The sequence below is a fragment of the Somniosus microcephalus genome, chromosome 3, assembly GCF_052327205.1.
Source record: "Somniosus microcephalus isolate GS21.2 chromosome 3, FLI_Smic_1.0, whole genome shotgun sequence".
Taxonomy (NCBI): Eukaryota; Metazoa; Chordata; class Chondrichthyes; order Squaliformes; family Somniosidae; genus Somniosus; species Somniosus microcephalus.
The window spans coordinates 267,327,394-267,348,407 of NC_140989.1; the positions used below are offsets into that span (position 1 = coordinate 267,327,394).

Genomic DNA, 21,014 nt, shown 5'->3' on the forward strand with positions numbered 1-21,014 from the left:
GATTAATAATTAATCTGCAAAATATTACATGTCTAGAGCAGGTGCAACCTTTTTTTTTCTGCTTCACCCAAATTATTTTCCTCAAAATTATTATACCACTTTTTAAAAATTTATTCTTGGGATATAGACATTGCTAGCAAGGCCAGCATTTATTGCCCATCCCTAGCTTCCCTTGAGAATGTGGTGGTGATCTGCCTTGTTGAACTGTTGAAGCCCATGGGGTGAAGGTACTCCCACAGTGCTGTTAGGTAGTTCCAGGATTTTGGACCAGTGATGAAGAAACGGCAGTATATGTCCAAGTCAGGATGGTGTGTGCCCTAGAGGGGAACTTGGAGGTGATGGTGTTCTCATTCCTGCTGCCCTTATCATTCTAGGTGGTGGAGATTGGGCTTGGAAGATGGGTCTGAGGAGCTGGAGATTAGTAAGCAGACAACACACACCCTGCACTTTCGCAAAGGTTAAGCACTGAGGAAGCATACCCTGAAGCAGGAATACACCCGTGAAATAGAGAAAAAAATTGATTGCACCTACCTTGGAATGCTCGCTGATACATTGTTGGCCAGAAGGAACATATGACGTCTGGTGTTGGAAGAAAACAGTTAGGTTTTGGTAGTGAAGGTAGGTGGGGTTTGATCCATCATGTTAGTATAAGGCAAATGGAGTACAGAGAGACCTATAGGCCATTTTCATGTAAGGGCTGCTTTTAACTAAAATGTAATCTATCGGTCCTTGCTATATTAGTCTACTTGGCCATGGATCAGCCAATACAGCTTCTCTTCCACCTTGTCATTCCCCTCTTCTTCTTCCTCTCTGCAGGCATGGGTGCAGGTTCACTTTTTCTCACTTTCTGGCTGCATAGGTTCCTCTTTTCTAATGGCAAAGTTATACAGAACAAAGCAGAAATAAATGATATTTGATACTTTCTCTAGGCTGTACAGCAGGACCTAAGCTAATTAGAGATCTCAAGACTGAGATTGACAGATTTTTATTAGGTAAGGGTATCAAGGGATATGGATCAAAGACGGGTAAATAGAGCGGAGGTTCAGATCAGTCATGATGTAATTGAATGGTGGAAAAGGCTTGAGGCGCTGAATGGCTTACTGCTGTTTCTATGTTCCTATGTAATCTGCCCAGATATCAGAACCGATGCTACAACATCCCGATGATATGTTCTAGGAGAAATTTGGTGGAAGTATAAGCCTCATTTTCTTTTCTTTTGTTCAGTATGGAGCTCCTAACAGGTGTCAATACGAGGGAAACAATGGTATCATTGTTCCCTTTCAGCCACGTATCCATTCAGCCCATGGCACCATATTGCAAGATAAGATCATCATGGGTCCTACCGGGGTATTTTGCAGTCAATTGCATTATGCGGTCATGGTGAGCCAAGGCCACCTGAATATTGATTGAATTAAGTTTTTAAAAGGTTCTGAAGCAGTGTTTTATGTGTGCATTGCCCTCATTAGCCACTTAAAAATTATGTAAATTCATATACAGTACAACGGTCCCACTCTGGATTTCCTGTGCTGATTTACAGTGCAGCCCTTGATTACACTGAGTGCCTGTACAATGGTTCTGGGTGGGCTTCAAGATACTTATTGAATAATTTCACCACTTGAAGCATGCTTGCCATATTAGTCAGAGCTGCATTCTGACTGCTGTTTTTGACTTGACAAAGTGATCTTTATGCATTATTGCTAGTATTTTTTTTCCTGCTGTTTCCTTTGTTTGATTACATGCCTGAGAAATGCCTTGAGACATTTTACTATGTTGCAGGCACTATGTAAATGCAAGTTTTTAAAAAAATTCAGCATTCCTTTTGACATAGACCTCCCACAGTAGCATTTCTGTTGTCATTAGTTTGCCCTTGCAGCTGTATTTAATGCTGACCATGGGCATTCCACTGGGGCTGCCAATGGCTGTTCTGGATTTGGAGGATGGAAAGGAATTTCTGTAAAGAGAGGAATGGCAGGAGTACTGCCGTGACAGGCTCCTAGTATCCAGCTGCAGGCGGCCCACAAATTATGTCATATGACTGAGGCACAATTATTTAGACATATCGGAAGAGGCCTGCAGTTGCCATTATCGATTCGAAGGGAGGCATTCCTTAAAAGTTGTGCCATATACTGGAGCCTGACCTTCAGATAACATCCAGCACAGGGACAGCCCTTCCCATTGCAGTTAAAGTCACTACCATATTGAACTTCTTATGCTACCGACTCATTTCAAGCCACTACTGGTGGTATTTGCTAGATGAGTCAGTTGTCCATACACCAATGCACCAAACAGGTCACTGCAATCTTGTCAACCAGGGCAACGGCTCGTAATTTGTGGTCAGTGGCAAAGCTAGGGCGAACGCCGCTGACCTCGAAGAATTCTGCCCCAGAGATCGTGATTTTTCGACCTGTAATTGATTGTGAATAGGGGATTCCTAGAGTGATGCGGCAGTGACATCATCAAGCTGCCTAAGCAGCCAATCACTTTGAAGAATTCTCACAGACAGCAAACAAGGAAACAAAAAGCAGCTTTTACCCTCAATTTAAGTATGTTACAGAGAGTAAAATAAAGATTGGGACTTTTACATGGGGAGAAGGCAGCAGCTGAAATATCATGAACAAACTTAAAAAATATAAATATTTTTTTAAAATGGTAATTTTTATCATAATGGAGAAATTTGACATTCCACTAATATAAAAATTAGTTTTTCAGGGCCAGAACAGTTGTTTAGCAGTCAATACACTGTTAAACCCCAGTTACACCTATTCCAACAAGGCTTAACATTTAATGGGGTATTTACCAGCGATATTAGCACAGAAAAGCTCAAGTTTTCGTCGGTTCCACTGATTACACTTATTTCACTGATTGCCGGCTACGGGGGTGAGGGGTCCACAGCCAGTGTCAGAGCAGTGAATGACCGACCGCAATTTCAGCATTTTCGCGTTCAGATGTGCATGCACTAAATCCTGAAATTGCAGTCAGTTTCAGAGGGGTAATGACAGTGAACACTGACAGTCCGCCGTCATTACCCACCACAAAATCCGAGACAACATGTTTATCGCTTTCCCAATGGAAAGATGGAGACAACTCGAGAGGGGCCAGAAATTCTCCCACATGCCTGGGTTCCCAAAAGTGGGGGCCTCATTGGTGGCACTGATGTTACCATGGAAATACATTACAGAAAAATAATATCAAACTACCAGGATGGAAATATCAGGTAGCATAGACTTCACTAGTTTAATTTGGTGTGGATTTTATTCAGTTTTGGGTCCATTTTATGTTGGCACTATTAATATACTTTATTCAGTTGGTGCATGATGAAATTCAAATTGAAGGAGCAACGCAGATGCAGGTTTATTTGTAAGTCATTTGCAGTTCATTACCAGGAAATGTTATGGTCAGTATATGCATTATAAAACAATACTTACAAAACCTGCATTCAGTTATAATTTTGTGCACTGAAGTCCCTAAACAGAACAGGTTGGTGAGAACCTTTAACTTCCCAGTGGATGAAATGATACTTTGCTTCTATCAAGAGGTACAAGTTTAATGGATATTAATACATAGATTATGCTACATAAGATGGATAAATTACAGTAAAGTGAATATAGTTAGAATGGTTTCTGCCATATCCTAATGTAAAATTATGCATGTCTGCTTGTATCATTTGCTACACAAAACTGCCCCCCACATAAAGCCCCCCCCCACCTACGGATTGGAACCCCCCCCCGCACAGATCGAGGATCGGACCCTCGGGGTCAGGGATCAGACCTCCCCTGGATTGAATCCCCCTTGGGACCGGACCCCCCCCCCCCCCGTGGTCGGGACAGCCTCCTCCAGACGTACCCCGTCTGACTGGAAGCCAGGCCTATCAGTCAGGCTGTCTTCCGACGGGGAACTTTTCAATGACGAAAGACGCATGCTGTTGAGTTAAATCGCCACATCATATGGGGAAACTCAGACTACCGGGTTTCCCGCACATTACTGGATGCCCCCACCCCCCCGCAGCTCGTCAGGGAATAAAAATTCCCCCATTATCTTTCTCATTATTTCTTGCTCTGCTCTGCTCTGAAGTCTGGGATGTAGAAACTGTAGGGGTACTTCTACAATCTTCTTCTCCTTCTTAGGCAGTCCCTCGGAACCAAGGATGACTTGCTTCCACATTAAAAATGAGTTCCCAGGTGCTGATGAGTCCAATGCGGGACCTACAGTCTCTGTCACAGGTGGGGCAGATGGTGGTTGAAGGGGCAGGTGGGTGGGGTGCTTGGGTTGACGTGCGCTCCTTGCACTGTCTGCGTTTGGCTTCTGCTTGCTTCCGGCGAAGAGACTCGAGGTGTTTGACGCCTTCCCGGATGCTTCTCCTCCACTTTGTGCGGTCTTGGGCCAGGGATTCCAAGGTGTCGGTGGGGATGTTGCACTTTTTCAAGGAGGCTTTGTGGGTGTCCTTGAAGCATTTCCTCTGCCCGCCTGGGGCTCTCTTGCTGTGTCGGAGCTCTGAGTAGAGCGCTTGTTTTGGGAGTCTAGTATCAGGCATGCGGGTGATGTGACCCGTCCATCGGAGCTGATCAAGCGTGGTCAAAGCTTCGATGCTGGGGATGTTGGCCTGAGCGAGAACACTGACATTGGTGCACCTATCCTGCCAGTGGATTTGTAGGATCTTGCGGAGGCAACATTGGTGGTACCTCTCCCAGTGCTTTGAGGTGCCTGCTGTACATGGTCCATGTCTCTGAGGCATACAGGAGGGCGGATATCACTACTGCCCTGTAGACCATGAGCTGGGTTTGAGGTCCTGGTCTTCACACACTCTCTTCCTCAGGCGACCAAAGGCTGCACTGGCACACTGAAGGTGGTGTTGGACTTAAGTCATCGACGTCTGCCCTTGCTGACAGTAGGCTCCCGAGGTATGGAAAGTGGTCCACATTGTCCAAGGCCTTGTTGTGGATTTTGATAATCGGGGGGCAATACTGTGTGGCGGGGGCAGTTTGGTAGAGGACCTTTGTCTTACGGATGTTTAATGTAAGACTCATGCTCTCATACGCTTCGGTGATGGTGTTGACGATGGTTTGGAGTTCGACCTCCGAGTGTGCACAGACGCAAACGTCGTCTATATACTGCAATTCGATGACAGGAGATGGGACGACCTTGGATCTGGACTGGAGGCGATGGCAGTTGAACAAGTTGAATGGAGGCTGGAGCACTCAAAGACCCCGCTAAGAAAGCCCTATTCAGCCTGCGCCTCACAACCAACCTGACGACTCCCAGAGTGTCCAGAGCGCCTGGTCTGCACTCAAGGCCTCCATAATCAGCACCTGTGAAGAGACGCTCGGATACTCAACCAGGAAACACCAAGACTGGTTCAACAAGAATGACCAGGAGATCCCGGAGCTAATAAGCCGCAAGCGCAAGGCATTCCTGATCTGGAAACAGCAACACAACTTGAATGCAAGAAAGTAGCTCTACAGATGCATGAAGGCCGAGGTCCAACAAAAAACTCGCGACCTAAAGAACAGATGATGGGTGGAGAAAGCGCAGGAGATCCAGCAGCTAGCCAATAACCACGACGTGTGTGAATTCTTTAGCGCAGTCAAGACCACCTATGGCCCAAGCACCCAAGGTCCTACTCCACTGTGTGCCAAGAATGGAGAGGTACTCATCAAGGGCAGGGAGGCAGTCAGTGCCCACTGGAAGGAGCACTTTGGAGATCTCCTTAACCGAGACTCTGTTTTCGACGTGAGTGTCCTCAAATCCATCCCGCAGCATGCTACCCGCCACCACCTCAGCACAAATGCAGCCCAGCAAGAGGTTGAAAAGGCCATTCGACAACTGAAGAACAACAAGGCCTCAGGAGCAGATGGAATCCCTGCCGAGGCACTAAAGCATGGCGGAGAAGCACTACTGGCGTGAATTCATGAACTCATTTCTCTTTTCTTATCTGGAAGAGGAGAGCATGCCAGGGGATCTCAGAGATGCCGTAATTATGACCATCTTCAAGAAAGGTGACAAGTCCGATTGCGGTAATTACAGAGGAGTTTCCCTGATGTCTGCCACAGGGAAAGTCATCGCAAGAATCCTCCTCAATCGCCTTCTCCCAGTGGCTGAAGAGCTCCTCCCAGAGTCGCAATGCAGATTCCACCCACTAAGGGGCACAATGGACATGATCTTCACCACGTGTCAATTACAAGAGAAATGCAGGGAACAGCACCAACCGCTGTACATGGCCTTCTTTGACCTCACAAAGGCCTTCGACACTGTCAACTGCGAGGGATTATGGAGTGTCCTCCTCAAATTCGGCTGCCCCCAAAAGTTTGTCACCATCCTCCGCCTGCTTCATGACGACATGCAAGCCGTGATCCTGACCAACGGTTCCACCACAGACCCAATTCATGTATGGACCGGGGTCAAGCAAGGCTGTGTCATCGTACCAACGCTCTTCTCGGTCTTCCTGGCTGCAATGCTCCATCTCACCCTCAGTAAGCTCCCCGCTGGAGTGGAGCTAATTTACAGAACAAGCGGGAAACTTATACAATACTGCACTTCCAGCAGAGAGCCACGCTAGCAGGGAGCACAATTTAGAAATATAGTTATAATACTGTATTCCCTATTGTCTGACTCGCTTTTCTTTAAAGTGTGGCTCCCTGCTGAAAGTGCAACATTGTGGAATTATTGCTTATACGAACTGAACAGAAAAACTCATAACAATTGTTTATTTCAGAATTCTAGAAAGACAAGATGTGATTGGGAAAATATACATGCATTCTATATCCATTTCTGCTTATAGTGTTATCTGTCCTGAGCCACATTTTAATAATTCTGTTTGCAGCTTATCATGCTTTGATTTGTATTTGTTACCTTTGTGGCACCAATATACATATGTTACTGTGCTCTCTCTATCCTTTTAAGTGTTCAAGCAAAAAGGCACATTTTCCGTTGCAGTAAAGTCCAGTGAAAAAGTAATCGTGAGTAAACCGGTGAGCAATCCTGGTCTTTATCATCATCATCTGCCTCAAACATTTGTTATTAGTACAATTGTTAAAGGATTGAAATGCAAATAATAAGTATTTTTTTAAATAAAATTTCATTAAATGCTTGTCAAGGCCTGTGTGTTTGCCTTGTTAAATGGAATGAAATGTTAAGAATAATACAGGGGAGAATTATAAATGAAAATGCAAGTATAAACTCCTGTTGGGACTCAAATATTGAGTCCGTATTTCATTCATGACTTTAACAAACTGGCAATCAAATCAGCCGCTATTAAATCAAACATGATCTTATTGAATGGCGAAGCAGGCTCCAGGGTCTGAATGGCCCATTCCTGTTCCTATGTTCCTAATTTAGAAAGCAATAGTTTATGATTTGTGACACCTTTCTAAGCTGAAAGTGGCCATTTAGGCTATAACAATATAGTTGCCTCCAATGCCAGGCAACCAACATGGTGCGTACTCCCAGATATCCTTCTGCCAATTGCATCTATACAAATTCACTAACTGTAAACTGCAAACATTAGCCAGTTAGTACTCACCTGCAATAAGAACAAAAAGCAAATTACTGCAGATGCTGGAAATCAAAATCAAAATAGAAAACGCAGGAAACAGGTCAGGAAGCATCATTGCGAAAGCACGAGTCAGTTGAATTCCTCAGAACCGAAAGATATTACAGATAGGTAATAATGCTCATTTCACACTTCTCAAACAGCTGATGTGCTGCACAACTAGTAAAAGAAAATGAAAATGTTAGTAAACCGAACTGTTTAGAGTGAAAAGTGGATAGCTTTCTAAATTTCTACAAATCTAGATTGCTGCCTTCCTGTCATGATCCTCCCTTTTTGACAAGGTGCCACACAAAAGATTATTGCTCAAGATAAAAAATCACGGGATTGGGGGTAATATTCTGGCGTGGGTGGAGGATTGGCTCTCTAACAGAAAGCAGAGAGTTGGGATAAATGGTTCGTTCTCAGATTGGCAACCAGTAACTAGTGGTGTTCCGCAGGGGTCAGTGCTGGGTCCCCAACTCTTTACAATCTATATTAACGATTTGGAGGAGGGGACCGAGTGTAACATACCAAAGTTTGCAGATAATACAAAGATGGGACGGAAAGTAGTGAGTGAGGAGGACATAAAAAACCTGCAAAGGGACATAGACAGGCTAAGTAAGTGGGCAGAGATTTGGCAGATGGAATACAATACTGGAAAGTGTGAGGTTATGCACTTTGGCAGGAAAAATCATAGAGCAAGTTATTATCTTAATGGCAAGAAACTGGAAAGTACTGTAGTACAAAGGAATCTGGGGGTCCTGGTGCACGAAACTCAAAAAGTTAGTATGCAGGTGCAGCAAGTGATCAAGAAGGCCAATGGAATGTTGGCTTTTATTACTAGGGGGATGGAATATAAAAACAGGGAGGTATTGCTGCAGTTGTACAAGGTATTGGTGAGACCGCACCTGGAATACTGCATACAGTTTTGGTGTCCATACTTAAGAAAAGACATACTTGCTCTCGAGTCAGTACAAAGAAGGTTCACTCGGTTAATCCCGGGGATGAGGGGGTGGTCATATGAGGAGAGGTTGAGTAGATTGGGACTCTACTCATTGAAGTTCAGAAGAATGAGAGGCGATCTTATTGAAACATATAAGATTGTGAAGGGGCTTGATCGGGTGGATGCGGTGAGGATGTTCCCAATGATGGGTGAAACTAGAACTAGGGGGCATAATCTTAAAATAAGGGGCTGCTCTTTCAAAACTGAGATGAGGAGAAACTTCTTCACTCAGAGGGTGGTAGGTTTGTGGAATTTGCTGCCCCAGAAAGCTGTGGAAGCTACATCATTAAATAAATTTAAAACAGAAATAGATAGTTTCCTAGAAGTAAAGGGAATTAAGGGTTACGGGGAGCAGGCAGGAAATTGGACATTTGTCTAGGTTCGGAATGGTCATGGCCCTGTGGGTAGTGGAGTGGGCCCAGGGGCCGTGTAGCCTGGTTCTGCTCCTACTGTGTTCTAATTCTGTGTTAGATTTCAGGAGATGGTTTTATTCCTGTTCCTGGCTGGGGTGGAGATCGCCTTTACAGAAGGTAAGTACTGTAGAAAATATAGGGACAGAGTGATCTCCTGGAAGAATTTTGATCGCCTAGATGGGTCGGAGAGGAATTTCCCAGATTTTTTTCTCCCAAATTGGCCATTGGGTCTTTATCTGGTTTTTCGCCTCTCCCGGGAGATCACATGGGTTCGGGTGGCTGCAGAGTGATAGAAGATTTGAGGTTAGGATCAGATCAGTCATGATCTTATTGAATGGTGGAGCAGGCTCGAGGGGCCGATTGGCCTACTCCTGCTCCTATTTCTTATGTTCTTATGTTCCCTTCCAAATCTGACCCAATCCATCTACTGCTGAATCTGAAGTGCTTCATACAATTAATGGCCCAGTAATTCCGGTCCCAACGCGTGAGTACGGACGGGGTACTCACGCGTGGGCCCGTTGGAAGTGCCAGATTTCAGCATGCACAGCGCATGCGCGGGAAACCGGCATTTCCTCCAAGGGGTTCAGAGGTTCAACGCGTGCACGCAGGACTCTGCGCGCACGCGTTGAACTTCCTTCCTTTTGACAGGTTTGCCCATGTGTAAGGGCCTCAACTTTTTAGAAATGTAAAAAGGAGACGTAAGCACTTGATTCTTTAAGGTAAGTGGTCTATTATTTAAAATTATAACATTTTTTCCACAGCTTTATTGTTTTTAAGGACTTTACAGTAAGGTAAGTTTATTTTTAGACCGGATTTCTTAAAATATTTTTTTCAAAAATTTGATTAATTGTTTAAAATAGTTTTTTAAAGTTATTTATAGTTCATTTAATTAGTGGGATGTTTTTTAAAATTTTATTTAAAGTTTAAGTAGTGTTTTGGCCGCCCGCAGTTTTCATGAGTTTGACAGTTCTTACTATAAACTCATGAATTAAGTTTTCCCTCCCCTGATTGGCTGCCCAGTGCTCAACTGATCCCAGCCGACAACTATGCCGCTGGATCAGGCAAGCACAGCGCGCTGACAGCTGAACCGGGCCAGTGACAGGAATTCCAAGCAGGCCTAGGCTTCAGATGTCAGCGCGCCGGGTAAGTGCACATCGGGGGCTTGCACGCGCGGCAAGCCCCGAACCTAATTTCTGGGCCATTGTTCCCACGAGGCTAACATTGGGAAAATGTTAGGAATGGGACTCAAGATCAGCAAGCGTGAGATTGATTGCAAACCCATTCAAACCTACAGAATGGTGCTTACTTTTCAAATTGAGTGACAGTCACAGAGGTTGCACTTAAACGCGAAACAGGCACCTCTCATACAAGTGAAAGCCCATAGGTTTGCAGACCGTTGTTGTAACGTCCGTGTGTAATTGAGACACGGACTGCAGAAGTTGGTTATAACAGGTGTTTACTGAATGGAGACAAAACTGGAACTACTATACAAAGTTACTACACAGGCTTATATACAGGGGTGGTCACTACTGGTACTGCAGTATACAGGGGCTGCAGAATATAGTTCCTTCTTCAAGGTACATACACTACAATTCCTCCCCTTTTAGCTTAACAGTACATAACATCCGATTAATAATTAAATAACATATTTACAATTACAGTTGCTATATACATTAGCTGAAGTTAATCAATTATAAATTCAGTCTTTGAGGAGGCTTCCTGATTCTGTCTGGATAATGCCTCTTTGGGGTATCAGGTTCTTCTGGCAAAGTTGATTCGGGATCAACGTCGTTGTTTGGTTCGTCTACTTCCAATATCACCGATTCTGAGGTAGATGCAATTGGTACTTCGGTTTCATCACCAGGTGTATCGGATCTTGGTGTAGATTTGACGTTTTCCAGTGACTCTAGAATCTGGTCAGCATGGCGTCTTACAATACTCTCTCCAACGTCCACGGTATACATTAGAGGTCCTTGCCGTGTGCAGATCGTTCCTGGCTGCCATTTCTCTGTGCGGTAGTCCCGGGCCAAAACTGGTTGACCTATCTTGAAACTCCTGGTTGACCTTTCATTCATATTCTGAAACTGCCTGTTCTCCACATCTCTTCTGATGTTTGGCTTTACCAAATCCAAGCGGCATCTTAGTCTTCGATTGAAGAACATCATGGCTGGAGTTTGGTTGGTAACCGCATGTGTCGCATTCCGGTAGGCAAACAAGAAGTTATCCACCTTGTGTTGTAGGGGTATGTCTTCATTACACATTGCCTTGATAGCCTTCTTGAATGTTTGAACGAACCTCTCAGCCAATCCATTGGTGGCTGGATGATATGGGGCGGATGTGTAATGCTTAACACCATTGTTCTTTAAGAACCTCCGGAACTCTTCAGACACAAACTATGGTGCATTGTCGGAGCAAATCTGTTCAGGCAGCCCATTTCTGGCGAATATGGTTCGTAAGACTGTGATAGTTTTTTCTGTGGTGGTTGAGGACATTTTTATTACCTCTGGCCACTTTGAATGTGCATCCACCGCAATTAAAATCATCGAGTCCATAAATGGACCAGCAAAATCAATGTGTACCCTTTGCCATGGAGATGAGGGCCACTCCCATGGATGTAGAGGGGCTTGTGGTGGGGCGTTTTGGACCTTCTGGCATCCTGTACAGCTCTTGGTCATCTCTTCGATTTCTCTATCGATTCCCGGCCACCACACAAACGCTCTGGTTAAGTTCTTCATTTTTACCCCTCCCAGATGACCCTCATGAAGCTCATTGAGCACTCTATCCTTCAATTTGGGTGGAATTACTACTCTGGATCCACACATCAAGGTTCCTCAGCACACTGACAGCTGTTCTCTTCTCGGCGAGAATGCTGGCAACAGTGGTTCGCCATGTGCTGGCCATCCCTTCACCGCTAAATCATAGACCCTGGAGAGTGTCGGGTCATTTCGTGTTTCCTTTTCTATGTTTGCATTCGTCACAGGTAGACATTCGACTATGGTCGAGTGGAATATCTCCACAGGATCCACTACAGGTGCTTCTTCCACCATCGGCAACAGTAGGCGCGACAATCCATCAGCATTCCCATGCTGTTTAGTTCCTTTGTACTCGATGTCATATTGGTGTGCCCCTAGGAAAAGGGACCACCTCTGTAGCCGTTGTGTTGTCATTATCGGGACGCCCTTCTTAGGGTTGAAAATGGAGACCAGAGGTTGATGATCAGTTAGTAGAGTAAATTTCTGTCCATGCAGGTAGTGATTGAACTTCTTCACCCCCCACACCAGGCTGAGGGCCTCTCTGTCAATCTGGGCGTAGTTACGCTCGGCTGCAGTTAACGAGTGTGACGCAAAAGCTATCGGCCTCTCTGAACCATCAAGGGATTTAAGTGACAATACCGCTCCAACGCCATAGGGAGACGCATCACACGCCAGTCTTATCGGTAGTGATGGGTTGTAGTGAGCCAATACTTCTCTTGAGGTGATCAGGCCTTTACACTTCTGAAAGGCCTGCTTACATTCATCGCTCCACTTCCATGCTACTCCAGTTTGTAGCAGGGCGTTCAGTGGGTGCAGAATTGTGGACAAATTCGGCAAAAACTTATGGTAGTAATTCACCAATCCGAGGAATGACCTCAGTTGTGACACATTTTCAGGCGCTGGAGCCTTAACTACCGCTTTAATTTTGTCAGGGGACTTATGTAACCCCTCTTCATCAATCACGTGGCCACAATACGATATTTGTTTCTTTAAAAACTCGCACTTGGGGCGATTGGCTCGTAGCCCATGTTCTCTTAGTCTAGTGAGCACCTGCTCTAGGTTGGCAAGGTGTTCACTGTCATTTTCACCTGTCACTAGGATGTCGTCTAAGTAACACTGAGTCCCCGGAATCCCTTGCAGGACTTGTTCCATTGCTCTTTGCCATATAGCCGGAGCTGATGCAACTCCGAATACCAGTCGATTATACTGGTAAAGACCTTTGTGAGTGTTTATCGTGAGATATTTCCTAGAGGATTCTTCAACCTCCATCTGCAAATATGCTTGCGCTAGGTCAATTTTTGTAAAACGTTTCCCTCCAGATAGTGAGGCGAAAATATCTTCTATCCTCGGAAGAGGATACTGTACTGTGTGAAGGACTGGGTTCACAGTCACCTTGAAGTCCCCACAGATGCGAACCTTCCTTGGCTCCTCAGACTTATTGTTTAATGTTTTCTTCATGACAGGAACGATGGGTGTCGCCCACTCGCTCCAGTCTACCTTAGTTAACACGCCTGCATTCTCCAGCTCTGCCTCGACGGCTGGGCGAATTGCATACGGTACCGGTCTTGCTTTGAAAAACTTGGGAATTGCATTCTCTTCTATTTTTATCGAGGTGGTTACGCCTTTAAGAGTTCCCAGTTCTTGTTGAAACACCTCTTTAGCGTTAGCCAAGATTTTTGACAATCGTCCAGGTGTGACGTCGTCATCCTTTTTACCAGCCACAGTCAGTGCCTGAATGGAGTGCCAGTCTAAACTTATCTTTCTGATCCATTCACGTCCCAATAACGGTGGTCCACCATCTTGCAGTATGTACAGATACAATTTCTGTATTTCCTTGCCGTTGTATTCGACAGGCACCCTTATTTTCCCTCTGGGGTATACTTTCTGCCCCGTATATGTCTTCAAGACAATGGATGTGTCTTTCAAGGGTATGTGTGAGAATAGCCGCTCGTAGTCTCGTCGATTCATGACGGTCAGGGCTGATCCTGTATCCAATTCCATTTTGACTTGGGACCCTGCTATCGTGAGGGTGACCCAAATGGTTCGGTGATCCTCTTTTGTGATTACGTTGTGTAGTTTGAGACAGCTTAGTCTCTTGTTCCCGGATTCACTATCGCTCTTCTGGTCTTCGGAACTACTGTCCGTCATCTTTTGTACTTTCCTGTACTTTTCCTTAGTAGTCTTTTTGTTGTCGTTAGTCTTCTTCCCGGACCTGCAAACTCGTGCAATGTGTCCCATCTTTCCGCATTGCCTGCATGTTTTGTCCTTGGACCAGCAGTCCTTCTGGTCATGGGTTGTTCTGCCGCAGCGATAACATTTTTCAAATCCCCGTGTCATTTCATGGGTGCCGTATTCCTGTGGCTTTTGCTGTATTTCCGCAGCTCCCCTTGCTGCTGCTTTGTACGATACTGCCAGGCTGAAAGCCTTATCTAGCGTCAGCTCTTTCTCTGCGAGTAACCTCTTCTGGGTTCCTTCACTCAGGAGTCCACAGACAAATTTGTCCTGTAGGGTATCTGCCAGTCCTGCTCCAAACTGGCAGTGCTTTGATAGCTTGCGTAGTTCCGTAAGGTAATCAGCATTGCTCTCATCTTTATGTTGATTTCTCTTGTGGAATTTAAATCTTTCTGCTATCAGCAGCGGTGTAGGATTTAGGTGTTCCTGTAGGATATCAACAATTTCGTTAAAACTCTTCTCCATCGGTTTGACTGGAGTGATCAGGTTCCGCAATAGGCCGTACGTTCTTGCGCCCATTAAGTTTAGTAGTACCGATGCCTTTTTCTCATCGGCTACTTCATTTGCCTTGCAATATACTTCGACTCTTTCCACATACGTGGTCCAGTCTTCTATTGCATTATCGAAGGCAGAGATATTGCCAGTCTTCGGCACCTTGGAGATCTAAGATGGCGCCTCCCGCGCTTTGCCTTCTTCCCCGATTGAACAAAATGGCGCCTCCCGCGCTTTGCCTTCTTACCCGCTGGATTAAGATGGCACCTCCCGCGCTTTCTGTCTTTTCCACTGCTGCCAGCGCTGTTGCTGGCGTTTTTATGCCTTGATGGCGACGCCCTATGGTCTTCTCGCACTTCCCCCCGCGCTGCTGCCAACGCCGCTCTCCGCGGTCCCCGTGGCAAACTGCAGCTCCTCGCGGCTTTCTGCGCTTCTAATTTCTTTTATTTTAATTACTGTTCCCGTCGTCAGAGCAGACCCTATGGGACACTTTCCTCCCTCTTCTCGGGTCTGTACGCTGCCCAGCTTCGTAGCACCGGCCGCGCCCTGTGTGCTCCACCCTCTCTTTCTCTCTCCTCTTCCCGACAACGCTGCTCGGCCCTGTTGAAAAGCCACCCGATTGAGCTCTAGCCCGCCGCAGCCCAGGAAGGATCAGTGTACTGCCTGCCACCAGCCCGATTAGCTGGAACACCAGAGACTGGATAACCAAGCCCAGCTCTCAACAGCCTCTCCTGCAAATCTTCGAATTCGATGAATCAGAGGGCGGTTGCCCACGGTCGACGCCCGTTTCTTCTGTTTGTTTTTTTTTTGGATTTCTTCCTTCTGGCCTCGACCTCTAACAACTTCGCTTCAGGGATGGATCCCCGTGAGGTGGTGCAGAACTGTAGGTAAGTTCGGATCTGTTCGTCGCCAATGTAACATCCATGTGTAATTGAGACACAGACTGCAGAAGTTGGTTATAACAGGTGTTTACTGAATGGAGACAAAACTGGAACTACTATACAAAGTTACTACACAGGCTAATATACAGGGGTGGTCACTACTGGTACTGCAGTATACAGGGGCTGCAGAATATAGTTCCTTCTTCAAGGTACATACACTACAGTTGTCATTTAGGAACTGTCGCTGCCAACGCAAGCTAAGTTTCGGCCAAACCTGAGACGGTGTTGTGGAACTGCCCTGATTCTAGTGGAAAAAAAACACGACGCGGTTACTAGACCCAGTTACATTTGCGCAGAGAACGTTTAATCCTGAGCGCACGCCGGCCTGGCCCACTCTGCCGCCAGGGCAGCAGCTTCCCCGTCACCATAACAAGAACGCGTAAACCCCGCCCCCTCCTCCGAGCTCCGATTCAAATTTGAGCCAATGAGAGCGCGGGGATCTCTCATTTGCCTAATTTATGTATCCGCCGTTGACGCCGAGTTTGAAGGCTGAGCGAGCTCGGGGAGGGCAGCGCGTAACTGTAAACTTCTCAAATCCGCCCGGGAGCGCGAGCGGCACCGGCACCGGCACCGTGAGTATTAAAAGATAGCAGAGCTCGAGACTCTTAGTGGGCGGGGGAAGAGGAACCCGCGGAGGAGCGGAGACAGACTTTCAAAAGGAGCGTACGCTGGGACCAAAGGTGCAACCTCCGGGTTAGCCAATCACTTCAAACACAGCGCGCTGAGTAAATAGGGAAAGTGCCCTTTAACTCTCGGAGTGAAGGAGAAGCGTCAAGTGGCGCCGCTTGTGATTTAAATTTGCGACCCGCTTTATCACTGCAGTAATAATTACCCGTCCCGACAGACCCGTTGCTGTCGCTGGTGAAGTGACTTCACATCACTGAGTGTGAAATTTCTTGTGCACTTGCGCCCAGAGACGCGTGTGATTGAGGCGCAAAGCAAATATGTACCTTCCAGGAAACGGGTGGAAGTGTATTTCGCGCGTAATTACGCTACGTCCAAATTTCCTCGGTCTTTTGCGCCCATCAATCCTTGACCACATGTCCCATCATTTATAATAGGCTGGCTCTTACTGGAGCATGGCATCTCACGGCGTGCCCGGTTAGTTAGACTTGTTTCTGCACCCTTCAGCGCAGGTTTTTTTGCACCATAACTTGCTGGAACTGCGAGCTGATAACAGCGCAGCGAGGGCAAAGGCACATCGGGAATTTTAGTGAATGGCGGGACCAACAATGGCCCAGAAATTTGGGTCGGGGGCTTCCCGCGGGTGCAAGCCCCCGACCTGCACTTAGCTAGCGCGCCGGCCGTTGAGCTGTGGGCCCACGTGGGATTCCGATCCTGGGCCTCCTCCAACTGCCGGCGCGCAGTGCTTGCGTATCCCAGGGGCGCAGCTAGTTCGATGCATCCCCTGGGATCACGTGGGCCACGGAGAGCCAATCGGAGCAGGGAATGCTTCATTCATAAGTTTGACAGGAAGAGCTGTCAAACCTATAAATACTATAAGCCCCAAAACATCACTAAAACTTCAAATAAATTTTTTAAAAATCACCTTTTTAAAATAACTATAAATTACATGAAATAACTATTTTAAACAATAATTTAAATAGTTGAAAAAATTAATTACATTTTCTAACGGGGCTAAAAATAAACTTACCTTTCTTTAAAGTATTTACAAATAATAAACCTGTGGAAAAAATGTTTTAATTTTAATTAATTCACCACTTACCTTGTTAAAAGCAGGCCTTGCGCCTGCTTTTTAAAAGTGTAACTGCTGGAGACTTACCCTCCCGGAAAAACCTGGAAAAAAAATGTAAGTTCGATGCACATGCGCTGCCTCTCCTGCGCACGCGTTCCACCTCTCAACCTCTTCTTTCAGGGGAACGGAAGTGCCGGTTTCCCGCGCATGCACGAAACTGGCACTTTCGTTGGGCCTACGCGCGAGTACCCCGTGCGTACTCATGCGTTGGGACCCGAATTTCTGGGCCATTAATATCTTCTTAACCAATGAGATTTAAAGATTGAGAAAGTAACAGAGGAAAGACTGAGAAAGATTGTGAATTATTGGGCCAATGTTTGCGATCGGAGGCTTCCAACGGGCGGGTGCCTCCGACCTGTAAAATACCTATGCATTTACCTGGTGGTCCGGGGAGGTATGGAGGCTTGCGATCCTGGGCTTCTCCAGGTACGCGCGGGCAGCGGTCCACGTATCCCAGGGGCGCATGCAATTCGCAAGCGCCCCTGGGAACACGTGGGCCGGCCCAACCAATAAAAGAAGGGAATCCCCATTCATAGTTACGGGAGTTTGTACATACGGAACTCCCATAAGTATGAATGGGGATCAGTTAAAAAATACACGAACACATGCAATAAATTAAAATATATATATATATTTTAAATTAATTTAAATGCCATTTAATTAAATATTTTAAACAAAAATTTTAATTTTTTGAAAAAAAATTATGTTTTAATGGAGCTAAAAATAAACTTATTGGACAGGGTTTTTAATTTATAAATGAGTGATAACATTTTATTTTTCTATTTTTTAAAACTCTTATGTTGGTAAAAGCAGGCCTTATGCCTGCTTTTACCAGGCATAAGAATTTCACAGACATTCAGCGGGCAGATGTTGGGCAAATAGCGCAACTCTCTGCCCGCAGAGGCCCAACTCCCAGGGATGCGGTGGATCTGCCAAGAAGATTCTTGCGCATGTGCTTCATTTGCCTAAACCCAGAACTTGCACGGCCCCGAGGGGCACGTATGGACCTGGAGGGGGTCACAAAATATGGTCCAGAATCAAATCAGGTAATAATGAGAGGGAAAGAAAGATTAGATTAAGATAGAGAGAAAAGAATTGACAGAAAGGTAAAGTAAGGACATTTGACATTTTAAAAATCAGCATAATTTAACACCTGAAGGAATGAAACTCATACAGTTTAAATTGTTCAATTTCTGGGCCAGAGAGGTTGATTAACATTACATTTACAGTTAGTATGTCGTTATAAAGGTACAGTACTTGCGCTGTTAATTATAAGCTTTAACTTTCTGCATTTTATGGCATCAGTATAATCACATTAAAAATTGTAAAATTTCCATGATTATATATTCTTGCTGTGCCTAATGTGCATGAATGATGGATGGCTTAAAAAAGAAATATATGGTGTGCGTCCAGAGATTTCAGCCTTTTTACGTTCCGTGTATGTTAATGAGATTGGCAGGAAATTTGGGTGTAAATAGACATTGGCAAAATGGGTGCATGAATGGGAGTAATCTTGGGTGTAACTTCCCAATTACAACACCACAGGAAATTTCACCCCATGATCTTCATAGTAATGCTCCACAATGCTCCAACTCCATTCAGTGTGGCTTGATCATAAATTAACATGTAATTTTAATAATAAAAAATGGAATTTAGCAACAACAACGTTTTAAGTAAAAACATTCTTTTCTGACACAGTTTCATCCAGGATTCTTGTGAGATATGGTGGCTGAATGATTTTGTGATCATCCATGACTTCTCTGAACATCAGTGCCAGTTCCTGAAATTAGCCTAGGTGATCATTACTCTTTAACATAGAATTAGGTGGAAATTATAATACAGAAACCAGCCATTTGACTCACCCAGTCCGCATTAATATTTATCTTCCACACAATAGTCCTAATTCTATCTGCGGCCTTGTTCCCACATCACTTTATTCCCCTTTCGTTCAACCGCTGAAGCAACTTTTGGCAAAATGATGATAGGAATACCAGAGGTGCACACCAACACACATATGAAAAAGAACGGGCAAAGACCAGCTGGTCCATTGAGCCTGTTGCAGCTGAGCATGGTGTAATTTCTGCACACCATCAACCCCAATCCCCTCTTCCTTGCCTCCCTTGTATCCACACAATCTCCAGGGAGATGCAAAAAAAAAGAGTAGAAACTTGCCCTGTCCACGTGTCTTCAATCATCGTATGCCGCAGTGATTGTCATTCTTGACTTTAAACTTGAACAAAACTATCTCATTCAGATTAATTTAAATAGAAAGAAAATCAAGCTGGATCCTTTACAGGTATTCCAACGTACCCAATTTTCTGATACAGTGCCCAGGCGATCCCGACTCAGAAATATCTCTATTGGATTTTCCAAATCCAAGATGGACTGATGACCATGCTGAATAATTATGGATAAATAATGGACTAAAATCATTGTTTGTTTGTAACCTTGCTGATAAAATCTTGCTAGTGGTTGCAATGCAGTCTAACAAAGTCATTTAAAAAAGTAATTTGCTGACCAGACAGCATTAAATTTTCATCCAGTTGCTTTTAAAAAATACTGTTACTATATATTTCAATTAATATTATTCAACATGATGGTCACTTGTATACCTGTTCTACAGTGTACAACCATCAACATATGGCAACCACTTGTACCACATTCAGATTACTACACAAAAGGAGATAACTTACTGACTGAACCTGATACTTCAATAGTTTTCAAATCCTGAAAGCAAATGAAAGAAAACCTTATTTGAATAAATTCACTCACAATGTCACATTAATACATTTAAAATGATTGGGTTTCCTCCAAAGTTGCAACTAATCTGTCTAGTATGCCTTCATACTGTTTTATTTAGAGCCCTTACTTATTGATGAGGAGTGTGCAGATAGATGACATGGGGAGTTAAAAGTAGACGGTGCCATTCTTGTACAGTATTACTACCTATCTCTGTTATGGCCCTGTACATTTAACATGCAGTTTATCTGAGAATGTATGTTTATGAACTTAAATCACAAGCAATTTACAAATAACTTCAAAAAAATCAACTTTTATAAGATGGACCAGAAATAGGCCCTGCTTCCCCCTCATACTAACTCTGAGCAACCTCATGAAAAACTACTCTAATTATCCTTTCTGTTGCTCTCTTCTGCACCCAGCAAAGTTCTCGCTCAGATCCTGTACACACTTGTGCTGCAAAAGATAATTACACTTTAATAATTATGAATGTGACAAGCAAAACAGAATCAGACTTATTCATTACAACTATTTTTTATTACTACAGTAATGACTGCAACAACACCATACATTTATATAGTGCCTTTAAAGTTGAAAAATATCCCAAGGTGCTTACTTTGTTTATCCTTGTCTCATTTTTTGGACATGGTGAGTGAAGAGTCAAATAACATGCTTATGTCTAGTTCAACTTCCCTCTTGGCAAGCTGTATCCAGTGCATGTAATACATATGATTCACATTTTTTTCCTTTACCATGCAGCATCTTACATTTGTCTGTATTGAACTTCATTTGCTATTATCAAGTCAAATGCATACACTATCAAACTCTCTTTACAAGATTTAGTAACCAGCAGCAGTGGAATTTTAGGATTTCATTTCCTCCTTTTCTGCCCTCCCCATGGGCTCAAAATTAAGTGCAAAGTTGAACGAAAATTGATCTGATTTATGTTTGTGAACAATAGGAAGAGAAACCAATTATATCCAAATGGTATGCTAATTGTTTGAGTTTGAATCAATTAGGGGCCACTTTAGGTGTTCCTCGTAACAGAAATTGATATCTCTAATCCCTAATAAGGAAACACACATTCCTCCCGTTGTAAAATGCTTCAATAAAATCTGGTGAATATTTTAAGACACCCTCTAATATGGAAGCTGTGCTAA

At 44.5% G+C, this 21,014-nt stretch overlaps 1 protein-coding gene across 1 annotated transcript in view; it reads left to right on the plus strand.

The window, feature by feature from the left end:
* The first annotated feature begins 15,820 nt into the window (after positions 1 to 15,820).
* The window catches only part of aknad1 (AKNA domain containing 1), a 91,115-nt gene continuing 85,921 nt past the window's right edge, over positions 15,821 to 21,014 (plus strand). The window contains exon 1 of the mRNA XM_085982435.1: positions 15,821 to 15,931. The gene's annotated coding sequence lies outside the window, so the exon portion shown is untranslated. The remainder of the gene's footprint in view (positions 15,932 to 21,014) is intronic.